Raw genomic sequence first — 22,405 nt, 5'->3', positions numbered from 1 at the left:
GCCTACTTGTTTGGTTTTGGGGATTTTTTTGTGTTTTGATGGTGTGACAGGGGGTGTGTTGCTTTGGCTTGGTTTTATGGGAGTGTGGACTTTTTTTGTATGGGAAAGGGAGAAGTGGAGAGTGTTAGGATTGCTGGAGTGCGTGACCTGTTTACTTCTCCCAAATATTTATCTTTTGCTATTTTGTATACATGTATATCGCCATCTACATGTATTGCAGGTTGCCTCTCTCTTGCATGTAATTATTATTGTCATCTTATGCATGCAACCTATTTTATTGTGATTCTTTTGCAGTTTATTTCCATTTGTATTAAGAAAGGGAGATGCGTCATACCTGCTGCTCAGCCTTTGTGTCTGTGGAGTGGTATGTTGGTGTGAGAGCTAATTGTGGAATGTTGAACGAGAGGGAGTGTCAGTTGGAGGAAGGGCTGAGCAGCAGGGGGGCTGCTCCTGGTTGGGCTATCTTATTGTAACATCTTATCTTGGAATAAATCATTTAAAGAAACTACATGTATGGACCTACTTCTTTACAACAGACATCCAGGAGAAAATCTGTGCTGTGGGAGTGAAACACCGTACTATTGAAGAAACTCTAAATTGCTGGTATGATCTGCAGTCACGAACCAAAAAAAAAGGTGGCAACCAAACTTGCAAGGCCCAGAGAACAGGTGGCGAATCCTCCTCCCTTCCACCTACAACACCTTTTGATTGAGAGGACCTTTGAGCCCAAAAGCATTGTTGTTATGTCAGACATTGATATCCCTATCCTACCCAGTACATTGAAAGGTAAGATAGCTTTTTTACCATGCATTCCGATTTTGTGTATTAGGTTATACTTTGCAACCTTTTTAGTAACTTATAGCAAAGCAACCAATCCTGAAAAACCAATAACATTACCTTAGTGATGGATTATGGGTGTTACAGTTTCCAGTGTAAACATCACATTACTTTTTTCCTGTAGTCATTTCCTTTCATAATTAATAATAAAACATTATTGGCATTAAAGACCTAGAGAACAAACTTGGAGATAAATATTTGTTTTACTTGTTCCATATTTTGTTTATAAACTAAGATTTGTCAATCAGTTAACTCAAAAAATTCTCATATATCTCACAGTTGTACCATCAACAAGAATTGAGGAAACTGTGTATGAGGAAACTCAGAACACTCCTTCAGATATGAAGATTTTAGTGGCTTGGAATTGTCAATATCTTTGCAGTGCCTAAAATGTGCAAATATGAAATTAGTGAAGGCACGGTTAGTGCCCATAAATAAAAACATTGTTCAACTTAAAGATGGCTTAGAAAAGTTATACAACACTATTAAGGTGGGGCCAAATCTTGTTTCTGATCATTTCAGACAACTCACAGATGCTATAACTAATTTGTGCACAATAATGAAGCAGGATAACATCTCTCACAAATGCAACCATCATCAGCTTGTGTGCAGATTGGATGATTTTACTATGTTAGCTCACAATCTCACACATGCAACAGCAATATAATCAAGGTGCAGAGTGAACATGGGCCACTACAGTGGCGACATAGCACGTGGCCTGGTACAAATCACCAGTGCTTTGGAAAACATTCATGTAAACAATAAAGAGTTGGCTCTGAACAGTTAGGCTGAGCACCTATAACCTATAACAAAAGAACGTGCCTGAACTGATGTCCTAGTTTAGAAAACAATTAATTTAACAAAGAAGAAAATTCATTTCAACTTATACTGTTGCCAATCAATAGCAATTTTATTTATTCAATTTAACATTTTTATTTTAAAGAAATTTTCACATTTTTCATACAAATACTACACCAAATAACCTATGTAACAAAGATCATTCAGACTCATCAATCATTTCACAGTCATTCAACGGCAAACATCCATATATACACAATTCTGGCAAATTAAGCTTTTGTGAAAATACCAGAACGGAGGGTGAAAGTGAAGGGAAAAGGGATTTGAAGAAGAATAGAAAAGAAGACCAAGGTTGCTCAAAAAATCAATACGTGAGGTACAATGTATTATACATATATACACGTGGAAATAATCACCATCAACTTAATCGGTAAAGCATAATATGTATAAATCAATTAGAACACGAATTTTCTCGATTTTTGGGTTTAGTGGGAGCAACACATTGTCTAAGGGCCAACGCGTTTCGAGTCCCAATCAGAAATTGGAAGCGGGACTCTCATCAGGACCAATGAAGCATCTGAAAAAAGAAGAGAGGAAAAAATCTCTGAGTGAAAAAGATAGTATCCCATATGGTGCTCAGGCGTGACCGGCCATTCCCTCAAACAGCTTACCCTACTGGTCTACAAGGCCACTTGGGGGGTGTAGAGTTGTATACATAACAATGCTGCGGCGAGAGGCGATTACAAATGGAGGAGGTATCTTTGTGGTGGTGAAGGCACTGAAAGGTAAGAGGATTGGACATTAGCAGTAATGACGGTACTAGATGACCAAAGTGCATAAAGCACCCGGCACGGTTGCTCACCTAGCTTGCTGAATCAAACTGGGCCCGCTGGTGGTTGGTTAATAACTTTTTAGGGTATCCGCCTAAAAAAAGAGAGGAGGGAATGTCTCAAAGGATATTTGCGCTAATCACATTTAGACACGGCTCATATCTTTTCAGAAGGTTACCTGCAAACTGAGCGCCTGTGCTTGGTCAACGACCGAGTGCAGGTCAATATTCTTAAACGCCCCACTGATGGTTGGACTAGTGTGGCACGGCTTGTCGCCTGAAAGAGATTATATGGGGATTTGTCAGCGACTAGTGGCATTACTTAACCGCTAAACATGGTCTCGAAGGTTAAAGAGATTACCTGCTGTGGTAGCTCGTATCTTTGATTGGGGGCGCTTCATCCACAAGAATGCTCCTAAAAAAGGGGAGCGTCAGTGTTAATAACGAAACGCTAAAGAAACGGGGGTTTGTGAAGCACTGGAGCCTCCGTATAATCCTCTTACCTGGCGGTGCTTAGTTCTCCGGTCACCCGTCTCGGCGTCTCCGCAGCGCTGATTTCTCACGCATGCGCAGGGCCACTTAACTTATCAAGCTCGCGGGAGATGCTATTCTTCCGCGCATGCGCGTTGGGGTAAATACCAGATTTAAAAAGCCCGAGTGAAATAATTGATAATATGCATCCTCCTGGTCGCAAAAGGAGACGGGCATTGGCCACTAATAAGGTTGGGACACAGCTGCGCGGTGTAAGCGGCAAGTGGTATAAGGATTACAGTTTATAAATCTCCGATAGTTCATTAAGGCCAGTGACGGCCGTATTAAATTTCACAATAAGGAGGGCTTCCCTTTTGGAGAGTCTGGCATCCCAGTCTCCTCCTCGGGGGTCACGCTCAACCTTGGAAATAATCGTCCATTTCAAATCGTTGATTTGATGAGACATTCTGTTCCAATGGTTTACCAGTGGAGCTGTCTCAACTCGGTTTCTGAGCCTGGATTTATGTTGAGAGATTCTTTGGCGGACCTCCTGATTGGTCTTGCCAATATACAGGAGGCCGCAAGGGCACATCACACCATACACAACATATCTTGATTTACCGTTGCTGTGTGTATTATGTTTCCATGATATGCCCCTGTGCTGAAACAAAGAGCCCTCCACAGTGGACTCACAGCACAGGCAGGTACCACACTTGTGGTGCCCTGTGATGGGATTCAGGCCCATCGTTTGTCTGATGGTAGGAGGTTCATTCTTTGGGATAGCTGCTCTCACTACAAAATTGGCTATGCTTTTATCTTTTTTGAACGCGAAAAGAGGGGGTTCAGTCAGTCCTTCATCTAGGTTTGTCACAAGGTGCCAATTTTGTTTTATCACTTTTTTTAGTTGGTTGGCATTGGGACAGTATGTGGTGACACATACCTGACGTTTGAGTTGAGGTTTGATACGACGTTCCAAGAGGGTCTCCCTTGGAGTCCACCGGGCCCTTTTCATACAGTTTGACACCAATTTCTTCGGGTAGCCACGATCACATAGCTTTGTTATCAAATTCTTAGCATGATGTCTGTAGTCTTCATTTGAGGAACAATTTCTTCGGATGCGAAGAAATTGTCCCAGCGGTAAATTCTCTCGCAAGCTCCTTGGATGATTGCTTGAGAACAAAAGGGCTTTGTTCCGGTCCGTGGGCTTCACAAAAAGAGACGTAGATAGTTTCCCCTCAATTGGAAAGACTTTCACATCCAAAAAGGATATTTTTTCTTTCGATGATGTTATACTGAACTTGATGTCCAGTGTACGTGCGTTTAACCACACGTAAAAACGTTCCAACTCGTCCTCCCCACCTTTCCACACCATGAAAACATCATCTATGAAGCGTAGCCACGCTCCGATGTGGTTCTTAAAAGGATTATTGTCATGGAGGAAGGCGTCCTCATAGAGTGACATAAAAAGAACGGCCAATTCTGGGGCGAAGGGGCACCCCATCGCTACTCCTTTCACCTGAAAATAAAATACCTTCCCAAAACAGAAGTCATTCTTTTTCAGGGCAAACAATGACAAATCAATCAGAAATTTAGTTGGAACCTGTGTGGGTCTAGTTCTTAAGTCCAAGAAGTGGGTGAGTACTGCCACCGCTTCGTCCTGTGGGATCTGGGTATAGAGTGAAGTGACATCCAGGGTGACCAGGATATCACTCTCTTTACAAAAATCAATTGTTTCAAGTTTATTGATAAAATCCGTAGTGTCCTGCAAATAGGATTTGACATGGCACATGAACTCTTTGAGAAAAACATCAACGTATTTGGCCACTGGTTCAAGTAATGAGTCACATCCAGCCACAATTGGTCTGCCCGGGGGTTTGGTGGAGTCTTTGTGTACCCTTGGCAAGATATAAAATAAAGGTACTTTTGGATGTTTTTTTTGTAAAAAATCCAATTCTTTAGGGCCTACAAAACCTTGTTCGTGGCCTTCCCTGATGATGGAAAACAATTGGTTCTGGAGGTCAGACGTGGGGTAGGGTAAGCTGTTTGAGGGAATGGCCGGTCACGCCTGAGCACCATATGGGATACTATCTTTTTCACTCAGAGATTTTTTCCTCTCTTCTTTTTTCAGATGCTTCATTGGTCCTGATGAGAGTCCCCCTTCCAATTTCTGATTGGGACTCGAAACGCGTTGGCCCTTAGACAATGTGTTGCTCCCAATAAACCCAAAAATCGAGAAAATTCGTGTTCTAATTGATTTATACATATTATGCTTTACCGATTAAGTTGATGGTGATTATTTCCACGTGTATATATGTATAATACATTGTACCTCACGTATTGATTTTTTGAGCAACCTTGGTCTTCTTTTCTATTCTTCTTCAAATCCCTTTTCCCTTCACTCTCACCCTCCGTTCTGGTATTTTCACAAAAGCTTAATTTGCCAGAATTGTGTATATATGGATGTTTGCCGTTGAATGACTGTGAAATGATTGATGAGTCTGAATGATCTTTGTTACATAGGTTATTTGGTGTAGTATTTGTATGAAAAATGTGAAAATTTCTTTAAAATAAAAATGTTAAATTGAATAAATAAAATTGCTATTGATTGGCAACAGTATAAGTTGAAATGAATTTTCTTCTTTGTTAAATTAATTGTTTTCTAAACTAGGACATCAGTTCAGGCACGTTCTTTTGTTATTGGAAAACATTCAAACATCTCTGCAACTGGTGAGTTTGGTATAGGCAAAAGCGAGGAGTTGTCACATCTCAGTGGCATTTCAGCCACAGGGTCAATGAGTCTGCATCACTCTTGAAGGCAAAGTGTAGCTACAGATGCCACACAACTCAAAATGTTGAATACACTGACAGGGTGTGGGGAGTGAGAGGCAGGAATAATGAGTAGCAAACTTTTGTTCAAATTTCTGTTTATATGCTTTACATTTCTTTAATATTTCTATTGACAAAATCAACAAATCTGACTAGTACATTAGGTGCACTTGATTTTGTTTGATCTACAACTTTAAAAAATACCTTAAACAAAGGTAATAAATGACTATACGTCAACAAGCATTGCTAACTGTCATTTGTACTTAACTTTAAATGTGGTACATACTTTAAAAATATTTTCTAGTTACTTGTGCACGTTATTCTATGCCATCTCCTCCCCATGACCCATCTGGTGAGTGATATTGTGGTTTTGGCAGGTCATCTTCAACGGAGTTGGGATCGGGGTGGGTGAGAGGTAATCCCCATAATGTGGCAATATTGGCAATATTACACATTGCTACCATTTTGCAGCTGGTGCACTGGAGTACCCCACCACTCTTGGGAAGATACCATAAGTGAATTTTGAGGTGTTCTAAAGTCCTCTAAATTGCATTTTTTGTCCAGTAGTTTAGCAGCGCTCACTTGCTGAAACAGGGATCAGGTAAGGAATAAAAATCTAGGAGCGCAAAGTATACTTTTACAATGTAAAAGTAAACAGTATTTAACTGAGAAAATGGAGCTACATTTTCACAATATATTTAGACAAATATAGAAATGATTATCAAATTTGTCTCTAAGAGCATGCGTAAATCCCACTATAGAGAGATATGAAGGAATCATGTGTACGTCCTAGTAATATGGCCACTATATCAGTAATTATACTTGATGCACTTCAAGCAACTTGAATATTTAATGAATGAGTATTTTTACAATTTCGAAAAATAAACTCATTCTCATGTGGAGGGCATAGTTGAACTTGAATTCCATCAATACAGCCTATGACATGAATAAATTGAGCTATCTGGTAACAATGTAATTTTGTTAGCTGCACTTCCTGTGCTGTTGTAGAAAATGTAATGCAATCAATGGTCATACTTAGAGCTGCATCCAGAAATGCTCTAAAAAAGATTGAGGGCCAGATGTAGGAAGGCCATTACCGGTCGTTGACGGCCGAAATCAGCCGTTACCGACCGGTAATAGGCTTTTGTTATGTAGGGGGCCAGTTTACCGATTTAGTAAATACCGAATCTGTATTTACCGATTCGGTATTTACCGAATCATCATTTACCGATTCGGTATTTACCGAATCGGTAAATGACATGTAGGAATCACTTTAAACAGTGCTCATGTGCTTTAAGGATTCGTTATTTACCACCAACTTTTAGTTGGTGGTAAATAAGGAATACCTTAGAAAATGCAAATCAATGCATTTTCAACTGTGCCATGTGGCAGACATACATGCCCTTAGGGCATGTATGTGTGCCACATGTGCACACAAGCACTAATCAGGGGTGCAAAAGGGTGTCAAAGTGACACCCTGCCACCCTTGACTCTTTCCGTATTTTACCGAATCGGTATTTACCGATTCGGTAATTGACATTCATTCCTATGGGCCTCCAGGCCCATAGGAATGAATGGCGATTACGGAATCGGAAAATACCGATTCGGTAATTACCGAATCTTAACGATTCAGTAATTTTTACCGATTTTTTATCTACATAGCAATTACCGATTTGAAAATACCGAATCAGTAAAATTTGGTATTTTCGAATCTGTAATTTACAATTACCTACATCTATCCCTGAGAGTGCAGTTTGGGAAACCCCACATGCTGCAGCTATAATACTCTGGTAGTTCCCAGAAGCAAAGGGGTGCAGTGAACCTAATACCTGGACATGAGTGGGGTTTGAATTACTCCTTTGAGTATTTCTCTCTAGCTGAGGTTTAATTTCAACTATTACATCTAATATGAGGGCACTACATAGTCTGCACTTGCCAAATATGTATTTCTCTGTCCGGAAAAAATAGTGACAAGAGCTCTAAATGTGTGCCCTTGTCTCCTCATCATTCTCTGAAAACTAATCAATCAATCAATCAAAGTTACTTTATTCGTTTTTTTTAAATACAAACCATAAAAGTTCATTTTAAAAATACAATTAAAACGACATGATTGTATTTACACTTAAAAAAAAATGAATTAAAAACAGATAGTATCTTATCTATGGCATTATTGAGCGGGCTTACACAGTTATAAAGTTATAAAATGCTGGCTGGATCCTAACATACCAATCAAATTTAAACAATTTGTAAACAAAAATTAATTTCATTATGTCAGGATCATGAGTACTATTCCAAATTTGACCTGTGCCTAATACAAAGTTTTAAAATTGTAGCAATGTTCCTTGCAATACGCTCCACCTCTAGATATTGAATCACAAGGAAAGCCGGACGACATTGCCGCAAACCCAAGATTTTCATTTTCGGATTTACCCAATGCTTAATTGGTTCATAGTAGAATTTGCAAAAAAGAACCACGTGCATTGTAGACTGACTAGACATTTCATCACAAGGACACAGTGGTAACAAATAGGACCAATCATTGGTTTTTGGGAAGGGTAGCAAGCGGTGGAATGTGTTCATTCTCAATCGAGTAAGCACCAATCTATCATAGCTACTCAGACTAAATGTGAGGTATGGCTGAATGGTCAGGGTGGTTTGTACTTGAAGTATCTGTTGAACTGAACTTTTTATTGCCTCTAATGACCGATGCAGCTCCTCCATATGTGACATACACAGTTTCTTTAGGTTTTTTCTTGAGATCTCCTGAATCTAAAGGGGCTTTTTGTAGCATCCTGCCAAGCCCATGTCATACAGAAACTTTTTAACGTATGAAATCCTGCCTATCTTATCCACATTTTCAAGTGAAAGGCAGTTGTTCAGGAGGTCTCTATTAAAAACCAGTTTTGGTGAGGACCATATTCGATGCCACAAGAGGATAGGTTGGATTTTTACCCGGTCGTTGGTGTATGGAAGACCCAGTTCCATGTGGCAGCTAAAAGTGGATGTGCCTCTTGGGACCGCTAGTAGGAACCGCCACCTTTTGAAGGGAATTTACATTCCCATAACCCCACACCCATGCCCCATACATCACTGCACTTACACATTTAGCTGGATATATTTGTATCATCTCTGTTGGCGGCCTTTTACCAAGCCTGTGTGCAAAGTTGACTATCGCAGAGGTGGCCCTTATGAACAATAGTTTTCTGGCCTCTATTGCCTGCCTCCACGAACATTTATTATCAACTAAAATTCCGAGGTATGGGTAAGTAGCAGTATTTTCTAGCTTACACTGTTCTATAAAGACACTCCTCATTTTCTTATGATTTGTCTTAAATGACATAACAAAAGTTTTTTTAATGTTAATCCTTAGGTCTAGATTTGCCATATAGCTATGATACCTGATTAAAGCACGCTGAAGTTCAAGGGGAATCCGTGCTATGATCACGGCATTGTCCGCTTATAATAGAGCGGGGACTGGGCGATCTTTCACACAGGGTAGGTCCTGGCTCCCTTGCAGCATGGCATGTTCTAGACCATTAGTGTAAAGTGAGAAGAGAAAGGGTGCCAGGACACAGCCCTGTCTCACCCCTCTCTTCACTCCAAAGGACGTTGTGAGTTCTCCACCCATGCCAAAACGGACTCTAGCTGTAGCATTCATGTACATTTCTCGCAGAAAATTTAACAGTGGAAGCTCAATTCCCAACTCGCTTAGAATGACCCACAATTTTGCATCGTCCACGCAATCAAAAGCTGCTGTTAAGTCTACGTAGGCCATGTATAAGTTTCCCCTCTTCACGTTCTTATACTTTCCCATTAATAGGGTCAAATTCAGTGCTTGTTCAGTGGTGCTGAGGTCCTCCCTGAACCCGAATTGGAGATCAGACAAGATGTTATTGTCTTCTGACCATTGATATAAACGTTCAAGAATAATGCGTCCCGCTATCTTCCATAAAGAATCTAACAGAGAGATGGGACGATAGCAGGACGGACATTGGCGATCTCCTTTTTTAAATATCGGGACCAGGATTGATTGGGACCATGAATCAATAAGGCCTACTGCACACGAGGCTTCCAGCACCCTAGTTAGGATCGGAATCCAGAGTTCCATATTAAATTTGAACAAGTCCACTGGAACTCCGTCGGGGCCTGGTGCCTTGCCCCCTTTACTAGCTTTTAAGGCACACTCAACCTCGAACGGTAAGATGTTCAGAGCAATGGGGAAGATTGGGGGATCTGCACTTGGGCTTGGTCCATCCCCTAGAGTTAGGGAACTTGCCTCCTTATTATTCGTCCCAAATATCTGTGAGGAATGTTCCAACCATAAGTATTCGTCTATGGCTATTTCTACCTTTGGAGTATCACTGCTTTCAGATAAAAAAGGAGTTCTTACGATTTTCCAAAAAGCCTCACTATCTTTCTCTTTGCAGCTTTTATGTAATTCTTCCCATGCCTCATCATTTAATTCAGCTTTCCTTAATTTAATGGCCTTATGATATTCCTTTCGAAGAAGTGCTACTTCTTTTCGAATCCTGACAATTTTTTTGCAGAGATAATTTTAAATCGGAATAAGCTTTAGTGCATGCCCTATTAAACCATCCTTTAGGTTTTCATTTCTTTCTCTGTTGAATGGTTAGAGCACCTTTTACTTCATGTGTAATGGCCTCAAAGCTAGTTAGAATTTCTTGGGCCGAGGAGGTGGCATCTAAACATACCTCTGTCGATTTAAGAGACTTTTTTATCACTTCAGTGGTGATCTGAAGTGAGTTAACTCTATCCCACTTTAACGTGTATCCATTCAGCCTGTCTAATGTCAAATCTTTTTGTCCTAATGTCCTAGCCCTCGTGCTCCTGCTAGATGGATTAGAAAGTAGTAATTCTACACTATTTGGGTAATGATCGCCAGTGGTGATGTTGTGATTTTTAAAATTTAGATACGGGATCCAACATTCCTTGATGCAAATATAAAATCAATAATGGTACCCGCTCGTCTGCTGATAAAAGTCTGGTTCAGTGGTACCGGTGGGACCACTAGTTCATTTGCGAAGGCGAGTTCCAAAATGAATAGTGTATCATTTAAACAACTTCTGGTTGGTGAATGCAGAAAGTGAGTAATATTGTTCCCGACCTCATCTATTACACCACAAGTAAGATTCTCATTTTTCCCATAGGGTGTTAAATTAAAATCTCCGCCCCAAATTATGGACACCTTTTTTGAATTCTTATGATTAAGGTCCATTAGGATTGAGCGGATCTCTTTTAGAACGGTAATTAACTGGGCTCCTTGGATGTTTTTATACAAATTAACCAACACATAGGTCTCAAACGTATTCATGCCGAAGGTGATTACTTGGAAATTAGGTTCCAATTTGAGGGGAACTATATCTTTGAATTCAATAAAGTTTGAAATATATGTGGTCAAACCCCCCTTGGCTCTCCCTGATGTTGATGGAATCACAGGCGAAAAATAGGTCTTATAGCCCTGCAGGTGTGTGGTGGTAACGGACCAAGCCTCCTGTAAACAGAGGACATTAAACCTTCCAATAAATCCGAGCCATTCGTCATTAACTAATTTAGAGCGCAGCCCCGCTACGTTCCAAAAGACGGTGTCTACCCTAAAACCCCCAAAGGTTTCTAACTGGGGTTGATTTTTTTCCAAGGAGCCCCCTTTATCGTTGTGGTTAGTTGCATCATCCAAGGTTTTATTTTCTATGGGAGCCTTCTTATTAAGTAAAGGGGCAATGCACGTTCTTAGAGGATAATCATGATTAGGCTGTGGTACAAATTCGGAGTCAGTTATCACAATGTGAGAGCAAATCTCGGCATGAGGGTGGTGTTCCCTAATGTTGGTATCTGTGTCTTTCGGTGTATTCTGCTGCTCGTAATGTGGAGATTTGAGTTTGGCCAGTCAATCTATTTGTTCCAAACCTGACAACACATCAAATCTATTGTAGGTCTGGAAGTGATTCCAATGGCCTTGAGAAAGAGCTACTTTGTTAGTACTACAGTTGTTAGGGACCCTATTACGAGTTTGAGTTGAGTTTGAGTTTTAAAAATTTTATATAGCGCTCTTTCACCAGCGGTTTCATGGCGCTGTAACTGGCAGATCTCCACAAGGGACAATTGGTGGAGGACAGGGAAAAAAGGAACTACATAAAAATTTTACTACAAAAATAAGCTTTAAGTTTCTTGCAAAACTGGGAATATGAGGTAAGGGATCGGAGCTCCAAGGGTAATGAATTCCAGAGAGCTGGGGCAAGGGTCGCAAATTTTGATCCCCCCCACTTTTTCCGACGAAACCGGGGAACTGTCAGGAGGAATTTAGAAGAGGATCGGAGCTCCCTGGCTGAAAGGTAAGGGACAATCTACGAGGAAATGAAGGCAGGGGCCGTGCCCAGTCGAGCCTGGTAGGTGATGGTCGCCAGCTTGAACTGGACACGTTCCCGAACCGGGAGCCAGTGTAGGGTTTTCAGGAGGGGAGTGACATGTGAGGATTTGGGAAGGGGGGATAAAAGAAGCCAAGTGGTAAAAAATGTATCCCACTATCTGTCAAGAAACTATTACTTCCTTCCCAGAGTATGTTCCTTACAAGAGCTGGGGATTTAAATGTCAAAACAATACAATCTCCTGAAAGTGTTTTCCTATGAGTTCCCACCCTTTGTACCCTTCTAGCCATTTTAAAATCAGTGAAAAGCTGCTGTGTTAATCTTGTCCTAATTCCTAGCCAATGTAGTGTTTTATTCCTTAGCGTATCTCAAGTTTCTTTTTCTAAAGGGGCCTTTTTGGGCACGTTTGCAAGGATAACTACGCAAGGAGTTGCGTCAGGTGGCAAATCAAGATGTTCATCTATTGGATATTTTTGCTGTGAATGGAATATATCATGGGGTGAAAGTGGTTGGTAAACCTGTGTGTAATGAGGTGTGGTTTTAGTCCTATTTATGCTTTTCCTAACTATGGCATCCCTGTACCCTGTCTCTTTCTCAGTATTACTTTGAAGGTTTTTCGTCCCTGTTTGTAAATGGGGTACTTTTCCAGTCTCCGTTGGCCTATGTGGCTTAATAGGGTGCTTCGGGGAATCAGTCGCCCTTGATCTAGTATCAGCTCTGAGGGGGTGCCCTGTTTGCATCATATTACCTCTATTCCTGGAACGTATCTCAGTTGATGGCAAGACTTTGTCTAGATTGGAGTTACTTGCCAAAGATTTTTCTATGTTAGTCAATCTAGCGCCTAGTTGGTCTAACGTTATTCTTACATAGAGATCCATTCTCTCAACATGGATTGTTAAATTTTTCAAGTCAGCTTTTTGAGTTTCAGTTCTTTTATTACTATCTTCCTTCCCCTTGTGTGAGCCTTTTCTTATACCCGCTCTTTTCTTCCCTTGATGGTCTTGTCTCGTCCCTGCGGGCATAAGAGGCTTAGACTGTTTCCCCCCCCCCTCGCTAATGGGCTGTTCATCACCTACCTTTCCCGGATTCTTTTGCTTTTTCTGTGGGGGTTGTAAGAAGGATTCCGAATCACTTGATAAGATCTCTCCTGAAAAGTTTTGGATACAGCCATTTATGGGTGGATGTACATTTGTGCTACAGCCCGATGGTTCCAAAATTTCATTCTGTTCAGGTTTGGGCTCTGGGGACGAAGTCCCTGCCGCCAGTGATCCAACTACTGACAATATCTGCTTATCCAGTGCCCCCATAGCCCCTGTGATATAACTCAGTAGGGTTTGTTGTGTGTTACTTGCCCGTATTTTTCCTCCAATTTTAGGGCTTATTAGCTTTTTTTCCCATGATCAAATTGGGTATCAAATACTTATTCAAAAGCTCGAAAGGGAGTAAGGTAAAGGAATAGAAATATTACACTTAGGTCTTATACTTCTCGAAACCCTAATACTGGTTGTTTATTAGTTGTTATTTAACAAACTTACAGATTGATTAGCGAATAGCAATAATAACAAACACCATTTAATTACAAGGGTTCCAGGTTTGGTCTTAACACTATCCGAGTGCAGCCCCGAGGTAGAGTGGTACAAAAGAAAACAAAAGGATATCCAAGAACACTTTTGTATTGCTGATTAAGGTCTTACTGTCATTAGGCCCAATGTTCCAATTTGAAACCAAGAAAAAGGGCCCAGCCCAGCCTCATCCGGACACAGACGGGCAAGGACGGGCCCGCCCTTGGCCCGGGTGAGCCAGCGCACGTCCCGCGCCACGGGAACCCCCGTTAATCTTTATGGCCCCAACATGAGGCAGGGCTGCTCCTCTCCTCTCGCGAGACCACACGCGCTACCCCCTGGATGTTGTGGTCCGGGCAGTTCACGGACCGCGGCCGAGAGGGAGACGGTCTGGCAGGGCAGGGCAGCGAGAGTTTTGGCAGCAGGAATCCCCCTGCGGCAGGCACCAACCAACAGCAACAGGTGAGCCAATATGCAACAACACAATGGGCCAAGTTTCAATGGGCGTCCTAAGCCACGGGAGCCCCCGTTAGTCTTTATGGCCCCGAGATGAGGCAGGGCTGTTCCTCTCATCTCACGAGACCGCACGCACTACCCCCTGGGTGTTGTGGTCCAGGCTGTGCGCGGGCCGCGGACAAGAGGGAGACAGTCCGGCAGGGCAGGGCAGCGAGAGTTTTGGCGGCAGCAATCCCCCGGCGGCAGGCACCAACCAAAGCAACAGGTAAGCCAATACGCAGCAACACAATGGGCCAAGTTTCAATGGGCGTCCTCCAAACTAATCAGTATCCTCATCCTCCTCGCCATGACATACAAAGAAGCCATTGTGGAAAACGCAGATGCATTCTGGGATTGTTCATATAGGATGTACTGGGTTGCCACCTGCTTTGAGTTGGTGCTAAATTACATATGCAAAACAAGCATTTTGCGACTGGTTGCAACTTGTGAATGTTTAGCACTTTGAAATATCGATTTTGTCATAGGAAATTGCAAAATGAGACTCCAAAGTTACAGTCGCAATTTTACTGAATCGGTGAACTTTCAAAATTGCAGATCTAATGCCTTTAGTACATGACATTAGCCATTTTTGCAATCAAAATGGCCAGATTTAGCTAACTGGACTGTTTTCCAATTCAAAATGCCTTCATACATTTGACCCCTAGTGTTCAAATTGTCTGATAACTCATTGAATCTGTTGTGGCAAACTTAATCCAGTGAAATGAACAAAAAATGTATACAATTCAGATTTGGGACGCATCTGTGAATCCTTTAGATAGTGTATTTGGGATTATGAGTATCAGTTGTTTTGGAAATCATAAAAAAGGGTTGTTGATTTGAATGATTGCGACAAAGTCTGTCTGTACTGGTGTACTATGAACTCCGTCACTGACATTTCTTTTTCGCTATAGGGTTTTACCAGTGAGTCATGCTTTTTAGGTCTCGCCTGTCGATGCGCATGCGCATCGAGCAAGCGAGACTATAGAGGCTCATCTACTCTTTATCTAACTTGCAAGGAATCGTGGCGATTCCTTGCAGTGCCCGTGACTTTTAAGCTCAATGCGCATGTGCATTGAGCTTAAAAGCGCGTGCACAGCCGCCCGCATTCCTCCGACACCTTTGAAGTGAAGCTTAGCTTCACTTCAAAGGCCCGGCTTCTTCACACCCACATGCCGCTCTGCCCCGCTCCGCCCCCTCCCCTGAGTCATCCTGCCTGCCCCTTCCCGCCGTGTCGCATTTCTCCTCCCCCCTCCCCTCTCCTCTCTCTTCCCTCCGTCTTGTTTTCTTTGATGCTGGTATTTCCATATCTGGCAGCTTCCTGCCCTCACCCCACGCACGCTGTTTATTTATTTATATTTAATATGCAGGAGATCTCAGTTTATTTAATTTATAATTAATGATGCCGCCCACGCTGAGGCTCGAACCCTGTTCTCCTTCTCCAAAGTCGGCATCGTTATATGTTGAGCCACCTCTTCGCACCGTTTGTTTGTGCTGACTTTCTTGCTCTGCCGCTGCTGGCAGCGGCATTGCGCTTGGAGGGAACATGTAATTGACCCGTCTCGCTTCTTTTCATTTGAATTTTTTTTACATTGTCTCCTTCCTTCCGCCCCTCGCAGTTTGTTTTCCTTGCACCGTCCCTTCTTACAGTCCCTTTAACCATTTTGGTGTTGCTCAGCCCCAACTAGCATGTTATTGTCAAGCCTCCAAATATGCAGCACAAACACGACGTACAAAGAGATTAACGTGTTGCCTGGAGCACATTTCGGGAATAACATTAAATGAAAGCCCAAACCCGCTTTACCGCAACTTGCTTTCACTTGTTGTCTTTGTTTCCAGTGCTATTTTAGAGCTTTGTGCAAACTACACTCTCGTTATTTTGCTGGTAATAACTTTGAGGGAATAGCGTATTTTTGTTTTTTAAATAGCTGGCAGCTTCCTGCCCTCACCCCACGCACGCTGTTTATTTATTTATATTTAATATGCAGGAGATCTCAGTTTATTTAATTTATAATTAATGATGCCGCCCACGCTGAGGCTCGAACCCTGTTCTCCTTCTCCAAAGTCGGCATCGTTATATGTTGAGCCACCTCTTCGCACCGTTTGTTTGTGCTGACTTTCTTGCTCTGCCGCTGCTGGCAGCGGCATTGCGCTTGGAGGGAACATGTAATTGACCCGTCTCGCTTCTTTTCATTTGAATTTTTTTTACATTGTCTCCTTCCTTCCGCCCCTCGCAGTTTGTTTTCCTTGCACCGTCCCTTCTTACAGTCCCTTTAACCATTTTGGTGTTGCTCAGCCCCAACTAGCATGTTATTGTCAAGCCTCCAAATATGCAGCACAAACACGACGTACAAAGAGATTAACGTGTTGCCTGGAGCACATTTCGGGAATAACATTAAATGAAAGCCCAAACCCGCTTTACCGCAACTTGCTTTCACTTGTTGTCTTTGTTTCCAGTGCTATTTTAGAGCTTTGTGCAAACTACACTCTCGTTATTTTGCTGGTAATAACTTTGAGGGAATAGCGTATTTTTGTTTTTTAAATAGCATGCACGAAAACAGTATAATTTCAATTTGCACCACTTATTTCCCATGTTTGTGTCAATGTAAAAATCGACCCTGCACACCCAGCACCAGGGCCGTGTGCCTCAATGATGCAGTACACGCACCAGTAACTGAAATATGACGAAAGACTGAAAGGAGTAGCTACAAGCTGTGCTCTAGTTCTGCTCTCCAAAAAATCAGCAAAGAAACAAGCAATTAAGAACATTTCATTGAAGAAACCATTGAGCAGGAAACAGAAGGAAATCCTACAGAAAGAATCCTAGAGAAAGAAGCTTGAGGTATGTAAACACTTTTATTATGCAAAGGACGTCAATTTCAGGATGCTCAGATGCTCTCATTGGAGTGAAGCGATGGCTTACGTTGAATGAAGAAGCAGCTCTGAGCACTTCAAGAACAGCTGTAGTTTACCACAAGGCACAGAGGCTCTGGCAAGCTTGCATAATGTGGCGGTAGTCCACATCTCGTCATCTAGTGCCCCTCCCTCTGACCACATTATAACACGTTTGTGCCGAGTTGGCTCTATGGTTTATGCAGGAATGAAAAGAAACAAGTAAAATGCATCAGAGATGAGAAAATAAAAAACAGCGAATCTTTCGTACTAAAAAGATGTATGTGAAATAGTTACGAATCTGTTAAAATATGAGCGACAATCCTCAAGTCATCCACAACTTACACTGGTGCTGTTCACTGAAGGGTTCACACTCTGCTTATTCAATTGTTGGCCTCTTGCTGAGATGGTGAATAAAAAGCTATTTAGTGTTCATTTGTATTAGAGCATGAATTACAAGATCAGCGAGTAGTAGTGAGACCACCCAACAATTCTCCATCAGTTGGCAAGTAAGGGGCCATTCTAAAATGGCAACACCCAGATCCTGGACTGCCTAACTCTCGGCCCACCCATAGTATAGTCTGGTAAAGATGATGCTCACGAGTGCCTGTGCAGCAACAAAAAATATCAAAAATGCATAATCTCGCCGGCGCTGAACTATGGATCGATAATTATTTGTCAAATACATTTTTAAAACATAAATGTTCCTCTAAGGCACATGGCAGATGCTATCTGTAGCCTTGAAAGTCCATAGGCCCTGAGAAGTGAAAGGTGATTGGTGAGGGCAAGTTGTGCTAAGACATACTCCTAAGCTTGTGTGCTCACCCTCACCCTCAAACCTTCACCCTCAACCCCTCACTCACCCTCACTCTCACTCACCCTCACTCAGCCTCAACTACTCTCACTCACCCTCAACCCCTCACCCTAACTCACCCTCACCCTCACTCACCCTCAACACCTCACTCACCCTCACCCTCACTCACCCTCACCCTCACTCACCCTCAACACCTCACCCTCAACCTCAACCCCTCACCCTCACTCACCCTCACTCTCACTCACCCTCAACCCCTCACCCTCACTCACCCTCACTCACCCTCACTCTCACTCACCCTCAACCCCTCACCCTCACTCACCCTCAACCCCTCACCCTCACTCACCCTCACCCACTCTCACCCTCACCCTCACTCATCCTCAACCCCTCACCCTCACACAGTGCAATAGGTCTCAGACCATTTCAGTTAGAGCTTTAAGAAATGTTTATGGCTTTTTTTATTTGTAATTCTTTAGCATTGGCTACAGGAAACAAAAATGCTAAACATTTACAAAAAAAACCCATAAACAATTCTAAAAGCACTAACTCTAATGGTGCGAGACCTATTGCATTTCCAATGCTTGTTAGAGCTAGAGAGCGAGTTGATGTGCCAAATTAAAACTATCCACTCTGACCTGGCTAGAGAACCCATGGCTAACACTAGATCGGTAAATAATAACAACCTCACCATAGTCCCCCTAATTCCCTCTCTTCAGATGATCCCAAACGCCACCTTAAATGCATGCTTCTCAACTGCAGATCTGCAGTCTGCTACGCTGCAGACATCGCTGACCTCATCCTTGCAAATGATCCCGACATTTTAGTGCTGACAGAACTTGACTTAACGACTCTGCCGGACCGATAATAAGCATTTTAGTACCCCCGAACTATAACATCATCCGGCTTGATAGACTGGGATAGCTAGGTGGCAGCATCACTTGCGTTCATCATATCAATTTATCAGGTAGACTACTGCACTCTTATTCCCTGGCTACATGCCAATACATGTGCTTTTAGGTCTCATGCAACAACAAGCAGGCCTTGCCAATTCCAGGCGCTCTAACCCCCCCCAAGAGACAATCCCCCTTTTTGTATAACAGATCATGGAAATCATTTCAACGAATGTGAACTGTCCCCACACCCAGATCTTCCTGGTGGACTTTAACCTGCATTGGACCTCAACCTTACTAAAATATGTGACAGCCCTATGCACAAATAAGGAGCTACCTTAGATCTGGTTAATGGCAAGTGCAACTCCACTCAACTTGAATCTATCCTCCCATGTGACTGGTCTGACCACCACTGCTTCTCCTTCCTTGTCTCAGAACTGACGAGAACCATTAAATCTCAGATGAAGAAACGTAGAATCTGGCAAAGAAATCTGAGAAATATTAACCTATATGATCTGTCCTCCCACACAGATAGCATCTTGCCTCCTCCCCCGGACATGTTTGCTGCCGATGACCTCACAGATCACTACAATCACTTGATGTCCAACATACTAGACGCAATGGCACCACTACAACTGAAAAGAATATCCTCCAAAATCTCCAAACCTTGGTACAACGGGAACCTATATACTGGGAGAAGAAATCTAAGACTAGCAGAATGTATATGGAGATCCTCACCCTCCGTGCATCATCTTACGCAGCTGAGATCTCTTAGAAACATATATAACAAATGCATCAGAAGCTCTAAAGCTAGCTACTTCAGAGAACAACTAGTGCAAGCAAGAAATTGTCCAAAAAAGCTGTTTGAACTCATCAAGCTTCAATTTAACATCCCACCTATGCAGCCCTCTGCAGGACCATGTCAGCAGCCAAACTGTGAGGAGTTTGCTTCCTTCTTCTATAATAAAACAACAAAGATTGAACAGGATCTATGGGCAGCCCATAAGAACCTTCCTGCCACCTTTGTATCCTCTGGGCTGGTTGTGCCCCCTCAACGTCTGGTTCTCCCACCCAAAAACAATGCCTCTTGGACTCTATTCCAAACCACTGTTGAAAGCACCATACAAAAAATCTCTGGCTACCCTGAAACCTTCCATACTAAAGGTTGGGCAGGTCACCCTCACACAAAAAAAACAGCAACTGACCGGACCAATCTTCACAATTTTCATCCAATTTCTACCATTCCTACACTCACAATACTCCTGGAGAAATGCTTTCACACACAACTTTGTAGACATATTGAACAATTCCAACTACTTGACAAATTGTAATCCGTCTTCAGGCAAGGTCATGCATGGAATCTGCTCTTATTCACATTGTGGATGATGCACTACGTATGCTGGACCAAAATGAATCATGCCGTTTGATCCTACTTAACCTTTTGTCAGCATTTGACACAGTCACTCATGATACCCTCATCAGTCTGCTGGAGCACATGATGGGGTTATCAGGAATGGTGCTTAACTGTTTTTCTTCTTTTCTACATAATAGATCGCAAAGGGTGAAGGTTAATCAGTCCCAGTACAACCGCTCTCCACTCACTCTGGGAGTAGTGCAGGGGTCCACTCTATCACCCACTCTCTTCAACCTGTTCATGGAACCTCTAACAGAAATCGTGAAAGTGTCCAACATCCATTATCAGATGTATGCCGATGACACACAACAGTACCTGAAAATCTCCTCCCCAGAGGATATCAGATCTCTCGACTCAGTTCTTCAGGAAACGCAAAGTTTCATGACACTCAATCATCAGAGATTGAAGGCTCTTGAAAATGATTTCCTCCTCATTGTCCCTGACAAACAGTCCCCTGTCATTGCAAAATGGGTGCTCCAACTAACAGCCCTCAACTGCACTCCAAACATCATTAACCCTAGGAGCTCACTCAGATTAATACGTGACAGATATCTGAACATGTAGAATCACATCAGTTCTTTCACCAAAGGAGCAAACTTCCATTTAAGCATCCTATGGAAAATAAACCCATTCCTTCCCCACAACGATCTCAAAACTGCAGTACAAGCATATGTGATCTCTAAGCTGGATTATGGCAAAGCAACCGTCTGTGGTCATCACATCTCGCCTGAGCTAAAAGCTCTTAATTGGCTCCTTTATAAAGCAAGGCTACATCTAAAAATTGCTTGCATGACTCAAGAAACTTCACACTTCAACACCCCTCAATATCTTGCACAAAAACCTGAGCTCTCAGGAGGCTCCAGATCCTCTAGAGGCTCCAACACCTTACTACTTGAGCATTCTCAGGTATTGCACCTAGAATTTGGAACTCCTGACCACGGGAATTAAGACTGAATGATTCCACAGCTTACTTCAAAAGGGAAGTCAAACTGATTCTGATGAAAACATTTCTGGGCTAGTCCCACAGCCCCCCTGAGAAGGTGCTGCATTACCGTTGTCTCGAGTATACTACAATTATTGTTCTTGTCATTTAGGTTTTTTCCTCTCCTGTTCAGCTGTGATATTAACTCATGCTCCCTAATTAAGAAAGCCAAAGGGTTATGCTAAAAGAATTATTTGGTCAGTCCTTCAGTCTCACCCTAGGGTTCACTCTCTTACTGTTCCTTCCTTTTGAAATGTTCTACTGTTGTGACTGATGTTGTCCTTTTACGGTCCTTCCTTTGCTAATGTTTATATTTCTTGTACCCGTCTAAATATGTAGCTACTTTTCTGTGAAGCGCTCTGATACCCCCTGGGGTCTTGTCCGCTCAAGATAAAACTCTTTAAATAAATAGTTCAGCTCATCAAAAATATATTTTTCCGGTCAAATCATGACCATAAGGATAAGCCTTGGGACATACAATAAATCAACTAAATTGTAGAGGAAATAAAATAAACAGTTTAGATAAGAAATTAAAATATAAAATTAAAAGATTGAATAAAACAGAAAATACAAAATAGTAAAACAAAATGAAAATACATTAAGAGTGAAATATTGTTTCTGAGTTTAAGTGCATCTTTAAGGAAACTAACAACAACCTAACAAGAAAATGAACCTGACAACATTTGTAGATATACAAGAGCTGGTTTGGCTTGGTAAAGATTCAAAGACTTAAGAAAGTGGATCAAATAACATCTGTGAGTTGAGGCAATGGGTACGGAACAACGTAGAGTGTAAAGTTGATTGCAACGAGGTAAGGCCATATAAGCAATTGATCATGAGTAATCCACCCTTTAGGAAAACATAGATTGATATACCAGAAATAACCTGAAACATGTAATTTGGTATGTGTTGTAGGAAAATGCCCCTTTTTGCATGGTCACCACCATATTTTGCTAGATTTTTCTCCTGGTTTTTGGGCTCTGTACAGTGGGACACTGCTGTCCAATATTCAGTGTATTTACTCTGATCCCTATGGAAATATTGAATTGCTGTTAACCTAACTGGCATATTTAATTTCCCTGTAAATCCCTACCATTTGGAACAATATGTATCCAATGCCTGTAGCTAAATGTCACCGGTGGAGTGCAGCACATATTGTGCCACCAGTAAGGTGACAATGCACAACATGACTGCAGACCTGCCATCAGCTACATGCCT

This window comes from Lissotriton helveticus, chromosome 5_1 (assembly GCF_964261635.1).
Source record: "Lissotriton helveticus chromosome 5_1, aLisHel1.1, whole genome shotgun sequence".
NCBI lineage: Eukaryota > Metazoa > Chordata > Amphibia > Caudata > Salamandridae > Lissotriton > Lissotriton helveticus.
Note: the sequence above shows the minus strand (reverse complement) of the source record.